This window comes from Dipodomys merriami, unplaced genomic scaffold, assembly GCF_024711535.1.
Source record: "Dipodomys merriami isolate MVZ:Mamm:240054 unplaced genomic scaffold, mDipMer1.0.p SCAF_456, whole genome shotgun sequence".
Classification (NCBI taxonomy): Eukaryota; Metazoa; Chordata; class Mammalia; order Rodentia; family Heteromyidae; genus Dipodomys; species Dipodomys merriami.
Genome location: NW_027206020.1, coordinates 457,730 through 477,116, shown reverse-complemented (window position 1 = coordinate 477,116; position 19,387 = coordinate 457,730). Strand labels below are relative to the sequence as shown.

The 19,387-nt window shown below is 47.0% G+C and overlaps 1 protein-coding gene across 15 annotated transcripts in view; it reads right to left on the bottom strand.

The window, feature by feature from the left end:
• Positions 1 to 19,387, bottom strand: part of LOC138808571 (poly(rC)-binding protein 3) — a 164,356-nt gene that overhangs the window by 86,985 nt on the left and 57,984 nt on the right. For 12 of the 15 annotated variants that reach the window (XM_069994836.1, XM_069994835.1, XM_069994842.1 and 9 more), the window contains one exon: positions 6,137 to 6,211. The exons of the other annotated variants lie outside the window; for them this stretch is intronic. The gene's annotated coding sequence lies outside the window, so the exon portion shown is untranslated. The remainder of the gene's footprint in view (positions 1 to 6,136; positions 6,212 to 19,387) is intronic. 15 annotated transcript variants of the gene reach the window in all.

Sequence of the window (19,387 nt, the reverse complement as noted above, 5' to 3'; positions counted from 1 at the left end):
GTTGCTAGTATTACAAGTGTGAGCCACTAGCACCCAGGTTAGATTTATCTTTATTTTTGATTAGGGCTGTCCAGTTGTTCCAGCTCCATTGTATTGCCTTTGCTCTTCTGCCAAAGATCAGTTGCCCATATGTACATGGATACACATCTGGCTATCTTCTCAGCTACATTAGTTTGTTATTTTGCTAATACCACATCGGCTTGATTATTGTAGTTTAAGTCTTCAAGTTAGGTAACATCACTATGAGGTAACATCAATGCCCATTATTGGAACAAGTTATAGATGATTTTCTCCTCTACTTTTCAATAGTTTAATATGGTTATATTACTTTCACAACTAGAATAATATAAACCAGACTTAATGTTCATATCTATGATCCTAGCTACTCAGGAGGCAGAAATCAAGTGAACTAAAGTTGAAGGAAAGCGTGGGCAAAAGTGAGATTTCTAAGAACAAACAGCAAGCTGAGCATGGTGATGAAAGTGCCCGCAATCCCAGCTACAACGGAGGCTTAAGCAGGAAGAACACAAACGGAGGCCACGCCACGCAAAAGCTCCAAGCAGAGCAGCACTTGTCCAGCAAGAACAAGGCCCTGAGTACAACTTCCACAGAACTGTGAAGACAATTCTGTGTAAAGACATGATTGCAAAGTTAAAGATAAATGTTACTATGCAAGGATATGTATTAAGTGTTGGAATACTAAGTATACCATGAAAAAATGAAATTGAGTTCAGTGTTTAAAATGAGGAATGACTTCTTCCCCAAAAATACTCTGTATTAGTGGCTCTACCTAAGGTTTTTGTTTTTCAGTGCTAGAAATGAAACCCAGGACCACTCTACCACTGAGCAGAACCTCCAGCTTTCCTACATTGCTTTTTATAAAAATTATAATAAAAATAATATTTCAGTTATTAAATGGATGTTACAAAAAGTAGACATTTCTGGCCTTAACTTTTTTTTTGGGGGGGGGGTCCGGTTGTGGGGCCTGAACTCTGGGCCTGGGCGCTGTTCCTCAGCTCTTCAGCTCAAGGCTAGCGCTCTACCACTTGAGCCACAGCGCCACTTCCGGCTTTTTTTTCTTTTTGCTTATGTGGTACTGAGGAATCGAACCCAGGACCTCATGCATGCAAGGCAAGTGCTCTACCACTGAGCCACCTACCCAGCCCTGGCCTTAATTTTTTAATCCAATCCATCAGCCTGTGTCTTTTGAAACCATTGAGCATTCCCTGAAAGGAATGTACTTATTGTAATATTGTTGTTTTATATTTATTCTTGTCATTTTGTTGTCTGATTATTTCCTGGCCCTCAGTTGCTTATCTACTTTTCTACTAGGGTTTATTCTTTCAGGTATTCTTTTGGTTGTGTTTTATCTTCCTCTTCTGTATATATGATTCCTTTAAATATCTTCTGCAGTCCTGGTTTAGTGGTCGTATTTTTTTTGTTTATCATGGAAATTTTTGTTCATCATGGAAAATTGTCATTTCTCCTAAATAAATTCAAACAGAATGCAAATAACTATGAAGGACAGCTTTGTTATCCAATCTAAAGAGGAATCTAGGTTGGGAGTGTTTTCTTTCAAGGTTTGAAGTACATTATTCTGTATATTTAGAGTTTCTGTTGGAAAAAACTATTATTCTAATAGATTTGCCTTTATATGTGATGACTCAGCCCTTCTCTCCTGAAACTTTCAATATTCTTTCCTTGTTGTGTATGCTTAGTGTTTTAATTGCTCTGTTACAGGGAAGGTTCTTTTTTGGTCTTGTCTGTTAGGTGTACTAAAAGTCTCCTATGCATGAAAGGTATCGTTCCAGAGTAGGGATATTTTCTGCTATTATATTGTTGAATATGTCCTTTATTCCTTTAGTCTGTATCTCATCTCCTTCTATACCCATGATTTGTAGGTTTGGTTTTTCTAAGTGGTAACAGCGTTCTTATTTATTTCTTTTTTTTTTTTAAATTGCCTAAATGTTCTGATTCAACTACCTTTTCTTCGGGTGCTGGTATTGATCCAGTCTACTTGTGAGGTTTCCAGCTGAGGTTTGTTTCATTTGGTTTGTGTTAGTGGGGATTGGTATCAGGTCCTTGCATTGGCTAGGCAGGTGGTCTACAAATGAGCCACCTCCATCTCCAGCATGTTTTGTACTGGTTGTTTTAGATAGGTCTTGCTTTTTGTCCAGGTGCACACATGGACCACAATCTTCCCATTTGAGCTTCCTGTCATAGTTGGGATGACAGGAACATACCACCACACCCACTTATTGTTGAGATGGAGTTTTGCAAACTTCTTTCCCTCAGGCTGTTCTGGAACCAATCTCAGGCTCCTGAGTGGTTAGCTCTGAGCCTCTTTCCCACCTTTCAATTACATTTCAAATGACTTACTGAACCTTCATTTCTAAGTTTTCTATTTTACTTTTTTTTCCCCAAAGAATCTCTATTTATTGAATTCTTTCACATCTTGCACTGGCTTCCTAATTTCACTGTTATTTGTATTCTGTTTGAATGTATTTAGGTATTTGTGTGCTCTGATTTCTTTGATCACTACATTCTTGTATGGATTCTTCTGAATTCTCTGAAGTGTTACTGACAATAATATCCATTACTGTGGAGTTATTGACTTTGGAGTAGTCATGTTGCTGTACTTTTTCATTTAAGTTGTGTTTCTGTATTGAGATTTGTTACATACGAGACTAAGTAGTTACTCTCCTGTATCTTTTTTTTTTTTTTTTTTTTCTGGTCGTGGGGCTTGAACTCTGGGCTGGGTGCTGTCTCTCAGCTCTTCAGCTCAAGGTGAACGCTCTGCCACTTGAGCCACAGCGCCACTTCCGGTTTTCTAGTGGTTTATTGGAGATAAGCGTCTCACAGACTTCTCTGCCCACGCTGGCTCTGAACTGTGATCCTTAGATCTCAGCCTCCAGAGTAGCTAGGATTACAGGTGTGAGCCACTGGTACCTGGCTCCTGTATTCTTTCAGTTAAAGTATCTTCAATATCCAGGACTGGATAATGGCAAGGTTGAGGTGTAATTTCTCACACAGGAGTGGTTGCAAACAAACATTTACCCAATATGTTTCCTCTATAGGTAGTGTGGGGTTTTTTTTTGTGGTTTTTTGGCCATCATTTTTATACATAGATGTAGTTTTTCCATTGTTAGTTTTGTTCCATCATTTATCTTGTCTGTGGTCACTGCATTTGTTGGATTTGTGGTTTAGTGTCTAACATGCACTTGAGAAAATAGTCATTACAGTTTTAAACATTTCTGTTCTCTTTCTTCTTCTTCCAATATTCCTTTTAACGCATGCCTCACATGACTTTTTTTAGTTGACCCACAGTACTTGCATATTCTGCAGGTATTTTTTCCATTCTTTTTTTCTTTCCCTTCAGTTTTGTAAGTTTGCACTGATACTGAGTATCTTTTCTTTTCTTCTCTTTTTGTGTCAGTCCTGGGACTGGGATTCAATGTTTGAAGCATTGTTTTGAATTTGCTCAAGATTAACTTCTACCACTAGAGCCACAGCTCTACTTCTGCCATTTTGCTGGTTAATTGGAGATAAGAGTCTCATGAACTTCCCTGCTTAGCTGGCTTTAAACCATGATACTCAGATCTCAGCTTCCTGAGCAGCTAATGTTACAGATACAACCACTGGTGCCTGGCTCTGAGTATATTCTTAAGCTCAGGGTTTCCTCCTTTAGTCTTGCACAGTCTGTTAAGACAAATAAAACTCAGTGGGGCTTTCTTCATTATTTTTGTAGAAGTTTCATCTCTGCTCATGTTGTCCATTTGCTCTTATATTCTACTTTCTATGATGCTGAAATACATTCTATGTAGAAAAGAAGGGGCACATACTGGATTCACTCACTGTTGTTTATTCCTTTGTCTTAACAGCTATGAGAAAAGGATGGTCATTCAGGCTCATTGTGACTTATGGGTCATTACAGGTATGCTATGTACCAATCTATTGCAGGCTCACTATTTTTGATGTTTAAAATACTACATCTTTGGCCACTGGAGCCCTGTCAAAGTAGATCACATATGATTTTGAAAACATCTTACTTATCTTAGTTTTTGCTTCTTTATTTTTAGTCAAAACAAGATATCCAAGGCTCATTTTGTTTATTCCCTAGCTATTTTTTTTCAAGAACCTGCTCTTTTAGTAAAATAGAAAAGTGCTCAGAGACTACAACCTGGATGGTGGAAGTGTTGGCACTGAAGCTTGGTGATTGCCCTAGAGCGTCTCCATGGGCATTCCCCAAGAGGGGTGGGTTGGGGGGGCAGGCGGAGGGGAGGAGCAAATCCTGTGGTGCCTATGGACAATGGAATGATATTACACAACAGAAAGATCTGGGCTACTGAGCCACAAAAGATGGGAAACCCATAAAGGAAAATGCTAAGTGGTTGATTCAGGACTGAAGAGGCTTTGGAAAACCAAGAAGCGGTAGACATCTTATGCTGTATTTTGGATGCGAGCCTCCCAAAGCCCATGTATTGAAAGCTTGGTCGTCAGCCTATGGAGTTACTGGGAAGAGGTAGAACTTTTAGGATGTGAGACACAGTGGAAGGAGGATAGGGGACATGCTGGGAACCTGGCTCTTTCCTTGCTTTCTGACTCCTGGGTACCTGAGGCGAGCAGCAGTTTGTGGGTGGTTTCCGACACTATGTGATTCTACCATGACACACTGCCTCACCACAAACCCAAAGCAATAGGGCCAAATGACCCTAGACAAAAACCTGAGACCAGGGCCAAAGCAAACCTTTTATGTGTACAAGCTGATTATCTCAAGTATTTGTTACAGTAACAGAAAGCTAACATTTCTCAGATTAAACTGCAAATGCAATGGCATGAAAGAAACTAGAATTTTAGAGACAAAAAGGTGAGATGGGTCTTAACATAGCTTCTTTCTAGAAATGAACAAATGCCAATGAAACAGAATAACTGAAGACACTCCGAGAAAGGTTAGTACATGTAAGTTTCTACGATAAATGTGCTTCTCATCAGTAGACAAACGTTGACTAATCATAAGATGGCACCCAGAGACAAAAGTCCTCACTGTTCAGAGTCCCATCTTTGAGGGCTCACCTCTCTGCTCTCCTGTGCTCTGGGGCCACCAGTCTGCACACTGAACTATCAGGGCTCATTTGTATGCTCCCTTATGATTCTGGGTAGCAAACGACCACCAACCCAAGGGCTGCACACAGCACCCCTAGTGCTCACATCTGTGCAGGCCGTGGGGTCTCCAGACTCTGGTAAGGCAGGGTCTCACCGCACCACTCTGACATGAAGCCCAGCTGCAGGCGCCAGCTTGCTGTGCTACCTTTGACTCCTATACTACAGGATAGCCTCTCCCACCCCAGCTTCTTGTCACATGGCTTTCCATCTCTAAGCCAAGAGTGGAGACTCTCTCTCAAGCTCCTGTGATCATGACAGGTCCATAATCTCCTTTTTGAAGAACTCAAGATCATCTGATTAGAAACCTTAATAAAATATATAAAATGCCCTTGCCACATCCCAGGACACAACCACAGACTCCGGACATTCCCAATTCCCAGCATTGTATTCTTTGAGGCCAGCACACTAGTGTGGATAAGTTGGAAGCCACTCTAGAATTTGCCCACCACCCCTCACCAGCGAACTTTCTGTCTGGCTCTCTAGCAGGAGACTGGAGGGGGCCTCTGGTGAGCAAGGAATACAACTACCGGCAAGGGGTGCGCTGAGCGAGTGACTGGGTAGTGGCAGGGCTGCACTGAGTGGCTGGGTAGTGGCAGGCTGCACTGAGTGGCTGGGTAGTGGCAGGGCTGCACTGAGTGGCTGGGTAGTGGCAGGGCTGCACTGAGTGGCTGGGTAGTGGCAGGGCTGCACTGAGTGGCTGGGTAGTGGCAGGGCTGCACTGAGTGGCTGGGTAGTGGCAGGGCTGCACTGAGTGGCTGGGTAGTGGCAGTGGTAGAAGACGCTGGGATAGGGACCTCTTCTCTCTAGCCCAGATGATACAGTCCCTCACTCAGGACCCGGAGTCAAGGAGATAGCATTTCTGATGGGATAGTGGCTGGTCTGCGCTTGCAGGCGCTGGCCCAGGACAACAGCCACTCTGACCAAGGAGAGTCCTTCCCTGGTCCTCGCTCCTTTAACCCCTCTGCTGTCCTACCTGCCAAGGCCCGGCCCGCGGAGCTCTCTGTTGGAAGTACTGAAGTGGGAACTGTTTCGCTGACTGACCCCTGACCTGCAAAGTTAAATTTTAAAAAGAAATTTCTGTAAGAAACCATGCAATGATGAAGATCTGCGAGTGAGAACAAAAGCAAAATGTCATAAACGAAAGGCATTCTTAGAAGCCAACTTTTTCAGAAGATGACTTTTCCAAAAGGGAAACAGGCAGTGCACATGAATATAACATTCACAAAGAACCAACTACAAAAATGTGTTGTGACCCCAAAAAATGAGTCTCCATGGAGCCCAGCGTAGAAGGGCTGGTCATAGGCAAGAGGAGCAAGAATAAGGGCCACCCAGAGGAGGTTCTCAGAGAGCAGAGCCTGCACCGCAGCTCTGGGTGAACAGACATAGGAGTGGAACCCGGTTTGAGCTGCTTTCTGGGGTATAGAGAGCCCACAGCCAGAGACCCAGGCCCCTGGAGGCCTGCTCTGCACTCACTCACCCTCCAGCTAATTAATTCTGTGACTCAATTCCTCTCAGCTCCAACTCCTCATTCTACATAGGAACCATGAAATACCCACCTTTCAGGGCTGTAGAAAGTACTCTGTAATTTGCAACGTGCTATATAAATGAGAAGCGGTTTAAACTTTATTTTCTCTGTATAATTCTAAAGTAAAAATAGAAGACAGAAGAAGGGTAGACAAAAGCATTTATCATCTTATTTCTGAAGGTATCAGTTCCAAATGACGTCAGGACTGCACTATCTGCTGGTGGCAAGGAGGATGTACACGGTGCCCTCTGGGTACCGGCCTCAGGACCCTGCCTCCGTTTCCCAGTCTGTGAGTTGAGGGCTAGCCTTTCCCCCACCTGCATGTAGAAGTGTACTTGTCTACAGGAGCGAGAGAGAGCCCACCCCATGCATCAGTGATGGTCACTGGCTCACACAGCTCTGTCGGGGATGGCACCTCTGCCAAGCCTTCCACTCATGGCTGGTCCTCAGGAAGAGGAGGGAGTTGAAGAAGAAATTCTCCACCGAGCATCCCTGTGGAGCACCTTCCCCTCAGACTCTTCCTCCTACTTGTGCCCAAGGTGACTTGAAAACCAAAGATTTCTCTGGTCTCAAGTGGTGGTGTCACTGGAGTCTTGACTGATGGCTGTGGGCCGTCCCACCTGTCACTGTCCTGCCATCTCTATGGTTGGCCTCCTGGACTGCTTGCTCTGACCACTGCCATGTGTTCAGAGAGGCAGGGGAAATGTCACATCCATGCCGGTTCAGCTCAGCAGTGGAGACAGCAGCCCGCACAGAGCTGGCCCATCCAGCCAGAACACATCATCCCAGGTGTCTGGGCTTCGATCACAGAGGCACGGCACAGTCACAGAAGGCAATCTATCGGCACAGACCCAACAACCCAGGCCGTTCTGTGGCACAGCCTGCCACCAAGCTAGAGACAGCATGAAGTTGGTCAACAGTGCAAACAGGCCCCCGAGGGGGTGAGACAGCACCATCGTGGGTGTCACCACTGTCACAGCTACAGCTGCAAAGGATGTGTGCACACCTCTTTCCTGGTCCTGGAGAAAATCAGGCCCTCCCCGCCCTGAACTTGCTCCAAGTTGCTCTGGGTCTCTCCTGCTGCCCTGGCCAGACCTGAAAGGATGACAGCTCCTATGCCATCAGATGACAGGTGCACAAGAGCGGGGGCGACTTTGGGAGCTGGTGACCTAAGACGGTAGCCCAGGCCCATACCACCTGCCCTAAACAGCTATGTTTGCCAGAGACATCTTGAAAAAAGATGAGAGTACCTATAGTCCCATTCCCTGGGCTCTGGGAACAGAGCCAGCAGACCACAGGACTCCAAGAGACAGTGTTACCCTCAGAATAAAAACACAACTGTGGTCGTTGCCAAGCTAATATGCTCATTTGCAAGCCCTCAAGGGGAGCAGAGACAGGCCTGCCTGTCTGCCCACCTACCCTGGGATGGCATGCGGTCTCCAGCAAGGGAGGAAGGCTCAGAACCAGGATGCTCCCGGCGACCATGGCACTGACAAGGACTTGCAATGCCTATGTCCATCAGGGTAAAGAATCCACACGAAAGAGATCAGTAATAAAGACTTGTTTTCAAGTTATAACTGTCCAATGCAGTTGGAAAGTATATTCTTTGTTGAAACAAGAAGCATAGTTACAAAGAATGTAGAGGATATATGAGAAAGTCTGAATACTAATTAAAATAGTAAGAGATCTAGCTGTTCTCATGGGGCCTGCGGGGGGATCCCTGGTGCGGCCTTCCACCTTGCCTAGTAGACTTTCCTTTGCTGTATTCCCACTACCACCTCTCCAAACCCGCCTGGGTTCTGTGTTCCCACCTCCCTTAGGGCCTCTCCTATGAAGCAACACCAAAGGACCGCACTTCACAATAGAACGGCCCAGCCAAGCCACCTCACCTTCTCCTTCCCTACTAGGACTGCTGCCCCTTTTCCAACACTTCTGATTCCCACCCACAGGACCCTCTCACAAAACTCTGCAGCCAGGCACTGGTGTCACGCCTGTAATCCTAGCTACTCAGGAGGCTGAGATCTGAGGATCATGGTTCAAAGCCAGCCTGGGCAGCAAAGTCTGTGAGACTTTTCTCCATTTAACCAACAGAAAAACTGAAGTGGCGCTGTGGCTCAAAGTGGTAGAGTGCTCACCTTGAGCTGAAGAGCTGAGGGACAGCACCCAGGCCCAGAACTCAGGCCCCACGACTGACAAATAATAATAATAATAACCAACAAAAAAACTCACTTCTCTGCAGAATCATCTGGGCCACCCAGCCTTGTCACCCCTACTCTCCAGATGGCCTCGATCCCAGGAAAGAGCAGAGGCCCTTAATGATCCTGATTCTTCATGGATAGTAAACAAGAAGGGCAAGTAAGCCATCGGAGCTGAGTGCAACTGTTGAGCTGGCCGTGGGGATGTCAGGATGGACAGTCAGGCTGTGACGGTGTGGGAACACTGCTGACCCCTCCTTGGCACCCCCAGGGATGGGCAAATGACTGGACGGTTGCAGGTGGGGACAGGGGAGCAAGCAAGTGGAGGGGAAGGGTATTGAAATGATCATCTGCACCATGGCCAGAGCTGGGGAATGGCCGCAGCAGAGAGCGTGTGAGAATGAGAAGAATGGGCGCTGGATCAGGCAGAGGGGACCTCCACACAGCCGTCTCTTCACCTGGACAGTGCTGGCTGGAGCCATCAGCACTATGGGCCAAGCATATTGAGGGCAGTGAGAGTCTGAAGAAGACAGGCTTTTCCTTGCTGGGGCAGGCAGGAGGTTCACCCGGCCTAGGTACAACGGAGCAGCACAGGATGCTGTGTGCAAGGACACAGAACTGGGGCTGGCGGGGATCATGGCAGGCAACAGAAGTGAGTGGGAAGCAGCCGGGGCTGGCTGCATGAGGCAATGCTGGGCAAGAGGCCTCAAGGTCACTGCCAAGCATGCACCCGGACACAGGTATAATGAGGGCCAGCCCTGGGGCACTGAGCTCAGGGCTCCCACAGGTCTGCTCCATTCATCCTCGACGCCAGGCCTCTTTCTTTGTTACAATCCATCTATAAAACGTGATGCCACCTTGAAGAAGACCTCGTCCGAGGCCACCTCTAGGAAGCAGTCCATCATGCTCTGCTCCTACACCAGCTTGACCGGTAACTGTGCCTATGGCCTTACCTGACTTACCTGGCTTGGCCCAGGCTCCAGACAGAACGCTCTGAATGAGCAGCAGCTACGTACCTCAGTCTGAGTTTCAGAAAGGACTCTGCCTCTACCTCAGCCACACCGCACACAGCCTCTGTGATTCAGCCACGTGCAAAATTACCCCTGAGTACAAGCCACGATCTTACAAATTACCCCCGAGAATGAGCCATGATCTTGTAAGAGGACCGTGAGAACCACTGCTAGTTCCGCGTGATGGTGGGAAGCAACGGTGACACTCTGAGGTGCTGCACATCCCCAACGGCACGCAGCCTACAGCACTAGCCTGTGCCAGGAACGGGCCGCACTAGCCTGGCAGAGGTGCAGACCGCCCTGCCTAGGTTGCCTCCATGGGCGACATGTGCTCTGCTCATTGTATTCTTTATCGTATGCTGTAATTAAAACTCCATTTTGAAGGCTAGGGATGTTGATTCAGGCCTATAATCCCAGCACTTAGGAAATGAAGATATTGAGTCCAGCAAGCCTGGGATATAACAGCAATACCCTACTTCAAAAAGAAAAAAAAGACAAACATGCAAACAAAAACCATCTCCACCTTGAGAACAGTCCTTGGGGTTATAGGCATGGCTCAGTTCATACAGCACTAGCCAATGAGTCCCAGTCTTGAATCGAAAGGAAGAAAGGAAGGAAAGAAGGAAGGAAGGAGGGAAGGAAGGAGGGAGGGAGGGAGGGAAGGAGGGAGGGAAGGAGGAAGGAAGGAAGGAAGGAAGGAAGGGATGGAGGGAGGGAGGGAGGGAAGGAAGGAAGGAAAGAGGGAAAAAAGGAACAGTTCTTGAGGAAGTGAAACAAAGCAACCTAGTTACCAGTACCCTTGGGTTCCAGCAAGATCAAGTATCTGGCCCCTCAGGGTCTCAAGCCCCTGGGATTGGCTGCCAGCACACCTCCTCCAGGTTCTTACAGGAGCTCTGTCCGGAGGGGGTGTCATCATGTCCTTCACCAAGAAGCCTAATTTACACATTCATTTGACAACTCATTAGATACAATCTTAATTCCTGAGAAAAGTGCACAAAGAACATTGCTATCTCCCTTATTGGGGGAAATACAGGTGCAACGGTGCCCACTCTGGTCCACCAGTAGAGAGTAACTAGCAAGGGTCATGCTTCTTTCCTACAATACTGCAGTGTGTTTCCTAAAAACAACTTCACATAGTTACACCACACTGATCAAATAAGACCATTACCACTGATTTGACACAACTGCCCACCCGCTTCCCAAAACTCCACCACGAGCCATTCTGAATTCACTCACGTGGACTCATGACGCAATCTTTCTGAGAGTAACACAAGAGGGCGCCCCAGAGCCATGGAACTGAAATGCTGAAAAGAAACACTGCACTCAGACCTGTGGGACATTGAAGTTCCTGTGAGATCAAATCCCAAATAAGACAAAAGAAAGTAAGAAGAAAAACGATACTCCTAGGAACAAGAAACACACCACAGAGATGTAGTGACAAAATACATAACCTACCACCTAGTACTTTTAAATGGGTTGAAAGATAGTAAGATAATGATCTAATAGGTGAGGAAAGACAAATTAAAATTAGGGGGGAAAAACCTTGTAAACAAGGTCACAGAACCAGACTGGAGAATAAGAGACTGTTTCAACAATAAAGATGAAAGCAGACAAAGTATAGAAAAAAATTAAAAAACCAAAACAAACAAGAAGTAAACAAAGTAATATACACGGGAGACAAACCAGAAACAGCACACAGGCAGCGAGCGCAGAGGCCACGGTGGGACCATGACACCGCGGAGCTCCTCTGAACGGAGCCCACAGCAGAGCTCAACCCCCGGGCTCTCTCTGCTCACACTCATCCCCAACAGCAACTCTGTTCTCAGAGGGTACAGTTACCGATAGACGTTTTTTAAAGATCATTTGCATATCTTTTACTTCACATTACTGCTGAGCTCCAGAGATGACTGGGGGAATGTTTTCCTTTTCTCTGTACTCCTTCTTTACACATCTGAAATGGAATTTTTTTTTTAGGCTTCCTCTGCGGCCTGTATCCACAGAAGGCTGATGAATGAACAAAGGAATAAAGACCTTTGGGTGACCCTGATCAAGATACATGTGCTCATAAACTGCTTTGTTAACTGGCAACCCCTACTTGAAGATAATAAATGAAAGAGAAACAAAGAGGCATATGAGCGCTTGGGTCACAGTTAGGAGTGTTAAGTGATAGGATTTTCTGTGACACTGAGGCAGCTCTCTGAAGTAAACAATTATCATGAGACGCGTCAATCAAAGAGACCCGTCAATCATTCGGCAGTTGTACACAGCAGTCTCTTAAAGTTACTGGTTGTGTGGTCCTGGGGTTTGAAATCAGGGCCGGGCACTCTCTAGGCAAGTGCTCTACCCCTTCACCCACACCTCAAGCCTTTTTTGCTTTTATTTTTCAGATAGGGGCCTCCTTTTTGGCCTGAGGCTAACCTTAGACTGAGATCCTCTACCTAATCCTCTCACCTAGCTCATAGGCATAGGCCACTAGGTCCATCCTTCTACTTCTTTTCTGTCTACAGTTGTGTCTACTTTTGGGATCCCAAGTTTTCAGGCTCAGTGTTGTATCGGTCCTTGATATGGTTTGTATGGTATCCTCCAAAAGGCCCCTATGTGAAGGCCTGGCCCCCAGAATAACGGTACTGGGAGGTGCTGGGGACCAGCATCTGGGCCAGGCCAGGCAGGAGGTAAGAGGTCACTGGGGTGCACCCCCGAAGGGCTTCTGTGAGTACTCTGACGCAGGCTGCCACCATGATATGCTGCCCGGGCCGAGACCCAAAGCTCCTGGATCACCTGAGCTTAGACACGCATCTTCAGAACCATGCAATGAAAGAAAGCTCTCCCTGGCCCGGAGGCAGCCTGTGCCTGGTGCTTCGCTACAGTGACACCACGCAGACTAATCCAATGCTTTTCCAAACCACTGTACCAACAGGCATTTCCATTTCCATGGATTCTGTACTCATCAGGATTTTGTCTTGAGTTTTTTGGTAAGTCTTTCTCCAGCACTTAGAGTCATATGGCTGGTTAATTTAAGTGTTTTCAATTTCCTGACATTTTCTTCTGAGAATTGCTTTGGCAACATTCCTAATGTTTTGACATGCTACATTCTCTTGTTTTCGTTAGTTTTAAACAGTTTATGCTTTATTTAAAAACATTCCAAAATTTTTAAGTATGTAGGAGAGTGTGGGTCGCTTTCAGCTACCATTTTGTGTTAGTTTCAGTTTTTATTGCACATCAGATTTATTTTTAAAAATTAATATTTTGCTTGTGAATGATTCCATGTGTGTCTGAAGAGCAAACGAAGGGAGTGAGGGAGATGGATTTTCTGTTGGCAACCGTCTGTTAGAAGTGTACTGGACTTGTATTTATATGAAATTTTTGGTCATCTTGATTTGTCAAGTTTCCTATCCTGGTACTGGGTCTATCCACCTCCAGTTCTGAGCATTTCTTCCTAAATAAACTTCATAGCTAGATAAATTTCATAGTAATGATATTTTTCTACAGAATTTTAATTTATCATAGAAATCTTTGTCCCTCACTGTCTTTCAACTTTTTGTTGAAAATAGCATTGCTAGGTCTACTTTCTGGTGATTAGCAATGCTGAGGAGCCTTCTCACAAACACATACTCTGTTTCTGGGTCATTTTTATGACTTTCTGACTTTTGCCTTTAAAACAAAACTGGTTTGAACTAGGGCCGAGATAATGCCATTCCTTAAATATTTTCTATGACTTCCAACATTTCTACCTTCTTTTTTTCCCTTTTGACAAACTGGACAGGTTTTCTTTGTTTCATAGCCCTTTTTTCCTCTAGGAGACGTGGTAATGTGCCTGTATCCGTCCCTCTGTGGCCCCTGCAAACCCTCAACAGAACATACACACATTTCCAAGCCATACATTCCCCACAGATCTGGGGAGGATCTAAACTTGAGCCAGTGATCTTCTCTCCTTATTGCTACATAAACACAAGCATGCCCATATGGACCAACAACTATTTAGACCAGTGCATGTCACACTGCTTTCCTCACCACAATTAACACAATAAAAACTGTCCTCTGCGTGGATATTATCTCTTTTCCCACTTTGCCAGTTGGGAATGAAGCAAGCTGGAAATCTCTGTGTTCTCGCTATGTGAAGACACCTTTCTTTTGCCCTTTGATTTTAATCTAGTCTGGCCACACCCAGAATTAGAATTACTCTCCTGTAGGCACTCTGAAAATACTGTTCCCATTAAATCTAGAATATTAACTGTCCTGAGTTTGGTGCCAATTGATAGCCAAGCCTTTTCAGGAAAGCCAAACAACTTGTTCAGTTCTGAACAATGAAGTTTTCCCCTTGTCAAGAGTGTCCTTAAGGGGCTGGGAAGGTGGCTCAGTGGTAGAGCGCTTGCCTTGCATGCCTGAGGCCCTGGGTTCGATTCCTCAGCACCACATAAGCAGAAAAAGCTGGAAGTGGTGCTGTGGCTCAAGTGGTAGAGTGCTAGCCTTGAGCTGAAGAGCTGAGGGACAGCGCCCAAGCCCAGAGTTCAGGCTCCACGACCGGGCCCAAAAAAAAAAAAAAAAAGAGTGTCCTTAAACTCTATCCTAGTGAGTCCTGAAATTGGGTTTTCTCTTTTCCATGCTCAACACTAGTCAATCTTCTGATGCTTTCAGTGCTGTGGAAATGTTCTAGTACAACTCCATTCTCCTCCTCCCCTTCCCACAGCCCCCAGTCTTCTCTGCTCTCTCCTTTCCTGATGCTTACTTAGCACAATACAAAGCTTTTCAAAATCCATCTCAGCCTCAGCCTCTTCTTTTACTCTCTCCACCTATCAGCCCTCAAGGTCTGCATTTCAGAATAGTTATGGGTCTTTGATATCTGCATTCCAAAGGAGTTATTGGTCCCAGGGGTCCTCCAGGTACATTTTGCAAGAGCTGTCAATTCTGACTTTTACAGGTCTGCCACTGTAAAAGTTATTGACTTACTCATCTAATCTTTGATTCCTTCCTCATTTCTGTCCATTCTCTCATTTAAGTCAATGTGCTGGTGTTATTTTACTTTTACTTTCCAAATGTCTCTGGTTGTTTATTTTGAGGGAGTTACGCCTTATTCTACCTGAGTCGTCTTCTCATTGTGCCTTTAAATCTACTCCTTGTTCGCTCTTCTTGTTGAACTTAACTGTTGGGTGGCTCTTGGAGGTACCCAGCTCTGCTCATCCGGAGCCTGTCTCAGCTCTCTGCAGCCTCTGGCCTGATGAGTGGCGGTCAGGCTGTGTGCAGCTTTTGGATGGCCTATGTCTTCAGAATGTGGCTCTGGAGTGGTAGCTGCCATGTTTGCCCACAGCCAAATCTCATATGCTCCCTTCTCCATGCATGTCTGAGTCCAGTTTCCCTGAAGCCTGTACCGAGTTGCATAGTGGTAGGGCTGCCTCTCCCCTCGAGGCCACCAACCCAGGGCTGTGTCCAGTTCTTGCTCACATACACATCTTTTGCACACGTTTATTCCCACAGCATTCTATGTTTCTGTCTCTTAAAAATTAAAACGGCTGTCCTCTAATGGCAGTTATCCCTATCTAGCCATGCCATGAATTTATGCCGTGGCTGCCGTTTTAATTCTGTCTTCTCTGGGGTTCTGGCTCAGGGTGACAGCAGATGGCTTTTCTCAGTAACTTTCCTGACACCATCACCAGAAGACTCACATGCTCTGTCTTTTAGGCTAGACGGATCCCTTCTGAAGTCCTGGCTGACAAGACTGACATTTATGGACTGGAGTCCCCGGCAGAAGAATCAGCACCTGCTTCCCAGCCCAGACCTGGAAAGAGGCTGGAAGGGCTTGGGCAGCTTCCCTGAAGCCCAGCAGAAGGCACAGCCCAGCATGGTGATGGCCTAGGGCCCAGCTGCTGCACGTGGCTCGGGCTTGGAAACGGATTGCACATCACTTTCAGTAGCGGAGCCGAAGCACATAGTTGCTCTGTATTTACTTTAGTCTTACCCTGCAATTTCTATGTTGTCTGTAATTACCCTGTGCCACTATATAACACTTGCTGTATAGTTAAATGGTTGGTAGTTACTATGGAAACCAAGTACTGTCTTTAACTTGAAAAGGCAGTTGTGTTTTTTTAATTCTTGGTTGACTCTTACTTTGGTGGTGATTAACTTATGACCACCACCACGTGGAAGGGAAGCCAGGTGTGGCAATCGGCCTTCTGCTGTCTCTCTACCTCCTACAGTGGCTCTTGTTCCCCTGCCAGACCACACTGTCAGCTCCTCGACACAGCCCTGCTGGGCTCTCTGCAAACCCCACTTACCTCCTCCTCCCTGCTGGCCAGAAGCCACAATCCCGACAAAATGTCACTGTCAATTCTATGCACACCACATCTGCACACAGTCCCATATCACAGCGGGCCCTGCCTGCCCGTCTGGTCTGGCCACCCTCAAAACTCCTCCAAACTATCCCATAAAAACCTTAAGTTAGACCAAGGAAAGCTGTCGTTCAGTGTGTGTCCAAGGCGGATGAAGTGTGCAGATTCCATACTGATTCCCCAGTCTTCAGACCTCCCCACGCCATGAGGGAGCGGCTTCTAGCCACACCCTACTGGTCTACTCCCCCCACCCCCAAGCCGCCTGCTCCTTCCTGTCTGCACACAGCACCACCAGAGACAAGCTGGTGCTTTTCCTGCTTTCTCGTTCTCTCCCTTTATAGGGAAACTGGAGAGCAGCTGCCCCAGGCCTGCTGCCCTTCTCACTTTGGCCCCCAGAATCTAACACAACTCAAGATTGCCTGACGCCCAGCTAACATCCAGCGCTCTCCTGCCAGGCCCTCATCTGGATGGCTAGGCCTTGCCCTGGTCGTTCCTGACCTCAGCCTGCAGGGGTACGCGCTCCAGCAGGGGCTGGGCTTCCAATCAACCTAACTCCACATCTCCTCAGTCACATCTCCTGAGCGGGGCCAAGCTCCCGCTCAGCCTGAAGGTCGGCATCTCACGACAGCTTCCTATTTCCAGTGCTGGAGACAACACGATTCTCTCCCTCTTCAGGCCAGAGCCCCACCATCATTCACCTCTTCCGTCCCCGGCCGCTCCTCCACTGTGAGAGGCCCTGCCCTGCCCGAAGTGATGAGAAGGACTGACTGCTGCTCAGGGTCAGCAGGTTCGCTCAGCCTGCAGCCAGTAGTTGAGTGTGGACTGTAGGCCAGTGATAATGCTGGTCTATTCACTCCTGAGAAGAGCAGATGGTGACATATATGCTAGCAAGCCCAAGGGAAGGGGTGACTGGACGACCCGATTCTAGTCACCACCACCTCTCATCTGGGGCCAGGTGCAGCTTCCCAAGTGGTCTCATCCCCAAGAACCCACCCCACCAGCTCAGGCCTCTCCTGTGCCCATACCAAGCAATGAGCCCCCACTCCGAGCTAAGCTGTCCCCTGCTCACCCTGCTCTGGCCACACTGACCCCTGGAGGGCTTCTGCCTCAGCTCTGCAGGCTGGCATTTCTTCTGCAGACTGTTCTTCATCTACAGCTCATCCCCTGTCCTTTACTAAAATATTATTTCCTCAAAGGGACTAACCTTGAAAACCCCAAATGTACATGTGCACCTCTATGCATGCACACACATACACATACAGATGAGAGCAGACATGAACACAAAGACAGTGACACACACCCAGGTCCACAGACACACTCCACACACATGCAACATTCATGTACACAGTCACAGACACATCCCACATACATGCATGCGTCCATGTACATGCCCACAGACACCCCACACACATGCAACATTCATGTACACGGTCACAGACACATCCCACATGCATGCACACATCAATGTACACGTTCACAAGACATCCCACACACATGCAAGATTCGTGTACACGTTCACACAGACACATCCCACATACATACACGCATCCATGTACACACAGAGAGACATCCCACACGCATGCACATTCATGTACACGGTCACAGACACATCCCACATGCATACACGCATCCATGTACACATTCACACAGACATCCCACACACATGCAAGATTCATGTACACATTCACACAGACACATCCCACATGCATACACGCATCCATGTACACACAGAGACATCCCACACGCATGCACATTCATGTACATGCTCACAGACGTCTCACACATGCAACATTCATGTACACGGTCACACAGACACATCCCACATACATGCACGCATCCATGTACACACCCACAGACATCCCACACACATGCACGTTCGTGTACATGCTCACAGACACATCCCGCACACACACATTCATGTATACACTCGCTCAGACACCCCACATGCATGCACACATCCACGTATATGCTCAGACACCCCCCACATGCACACATCCATGTGTATACTCACACAGACATCACACACATTTACATATCCATGTATACGCTCAGACATCCCACACACATGCACACATCCATGTATACGCTCAGACATCTCACACACATGCATATATCCATATATACGCTCAGACATCCCACACACATGCACACATCCATGTATACACTCACATAGACACACACATGTACACATTCATGTATACACTCATACAGACATCACACACATGCACACATCCATGTATATGGTCACACAGACACATCACATACACACATCCATGTATACACTCGCTCAGACACCCCACATGCATGCACACATCCATGCATATGCTTACACAGATACACTCCCTTGCATGCACACATCCATGTATATGCTCACAGACACACTCCACATGCATGCACACATAAGCATGACAAGCACATGTACACACATGTATCCACAAACACACACATGTGTCCATGTGTATGCACTCTCATGTGTGAAAATAGGCACACAGATTTGCACATGTTCACATGGACATGCACTGATGCGTTCAGAGGCAAGCCCTCACTCCTGACCCTTGTTCTGCCGAGCTTTCTCGGATGCGAAGCTAACCTGCACGGCTGTCTCTGGGGACAGTGTGCTCACTGCCACTTGCGCATGTGTGGGCTGGGTGGGCTTTGTGGCCGTGGGTGGAGTGAATCTGCTAATCCCAGTAGGGACACAGCACTTCCCATCCCTCTTAGAATCACAGCTCAGATCAGTTCTGACTCTGAAACATTCCTTACCTCCACTATGGCGCTAACCCAAGGAGAATCATCACAGGCAAGTAGAGACCTGTTAATGGTCACCACAAACTCCAGTCTGTATCGCTGAAGCAATAAAACAGCATTTCTCTAATCTCATAAATAATGACCCTGTCAACAGGAGTAAAGAGAGGGAAGTGGCAACATGGTCTAAGAGGCTCTTAACACAGTCTCTCTGGTGGGACCCAGCACAGCGGGAGGGGTGACGCGGAACTCAGGTACAGGTAAGGGGAACCAGGAGTCAGGATCAGGCCTGAGGGTGGGAAGAGGAGGATTGCGATCTGGGCCAAGGTCAAATGCAGGCAGGCATGGGCGGGCAGAGGGGCAGAGCAGGTAGCCACAGTCTGGCCCAGTGGGGACCAGGCAGGTGGAGAGTGGGGTGGAGAGTAC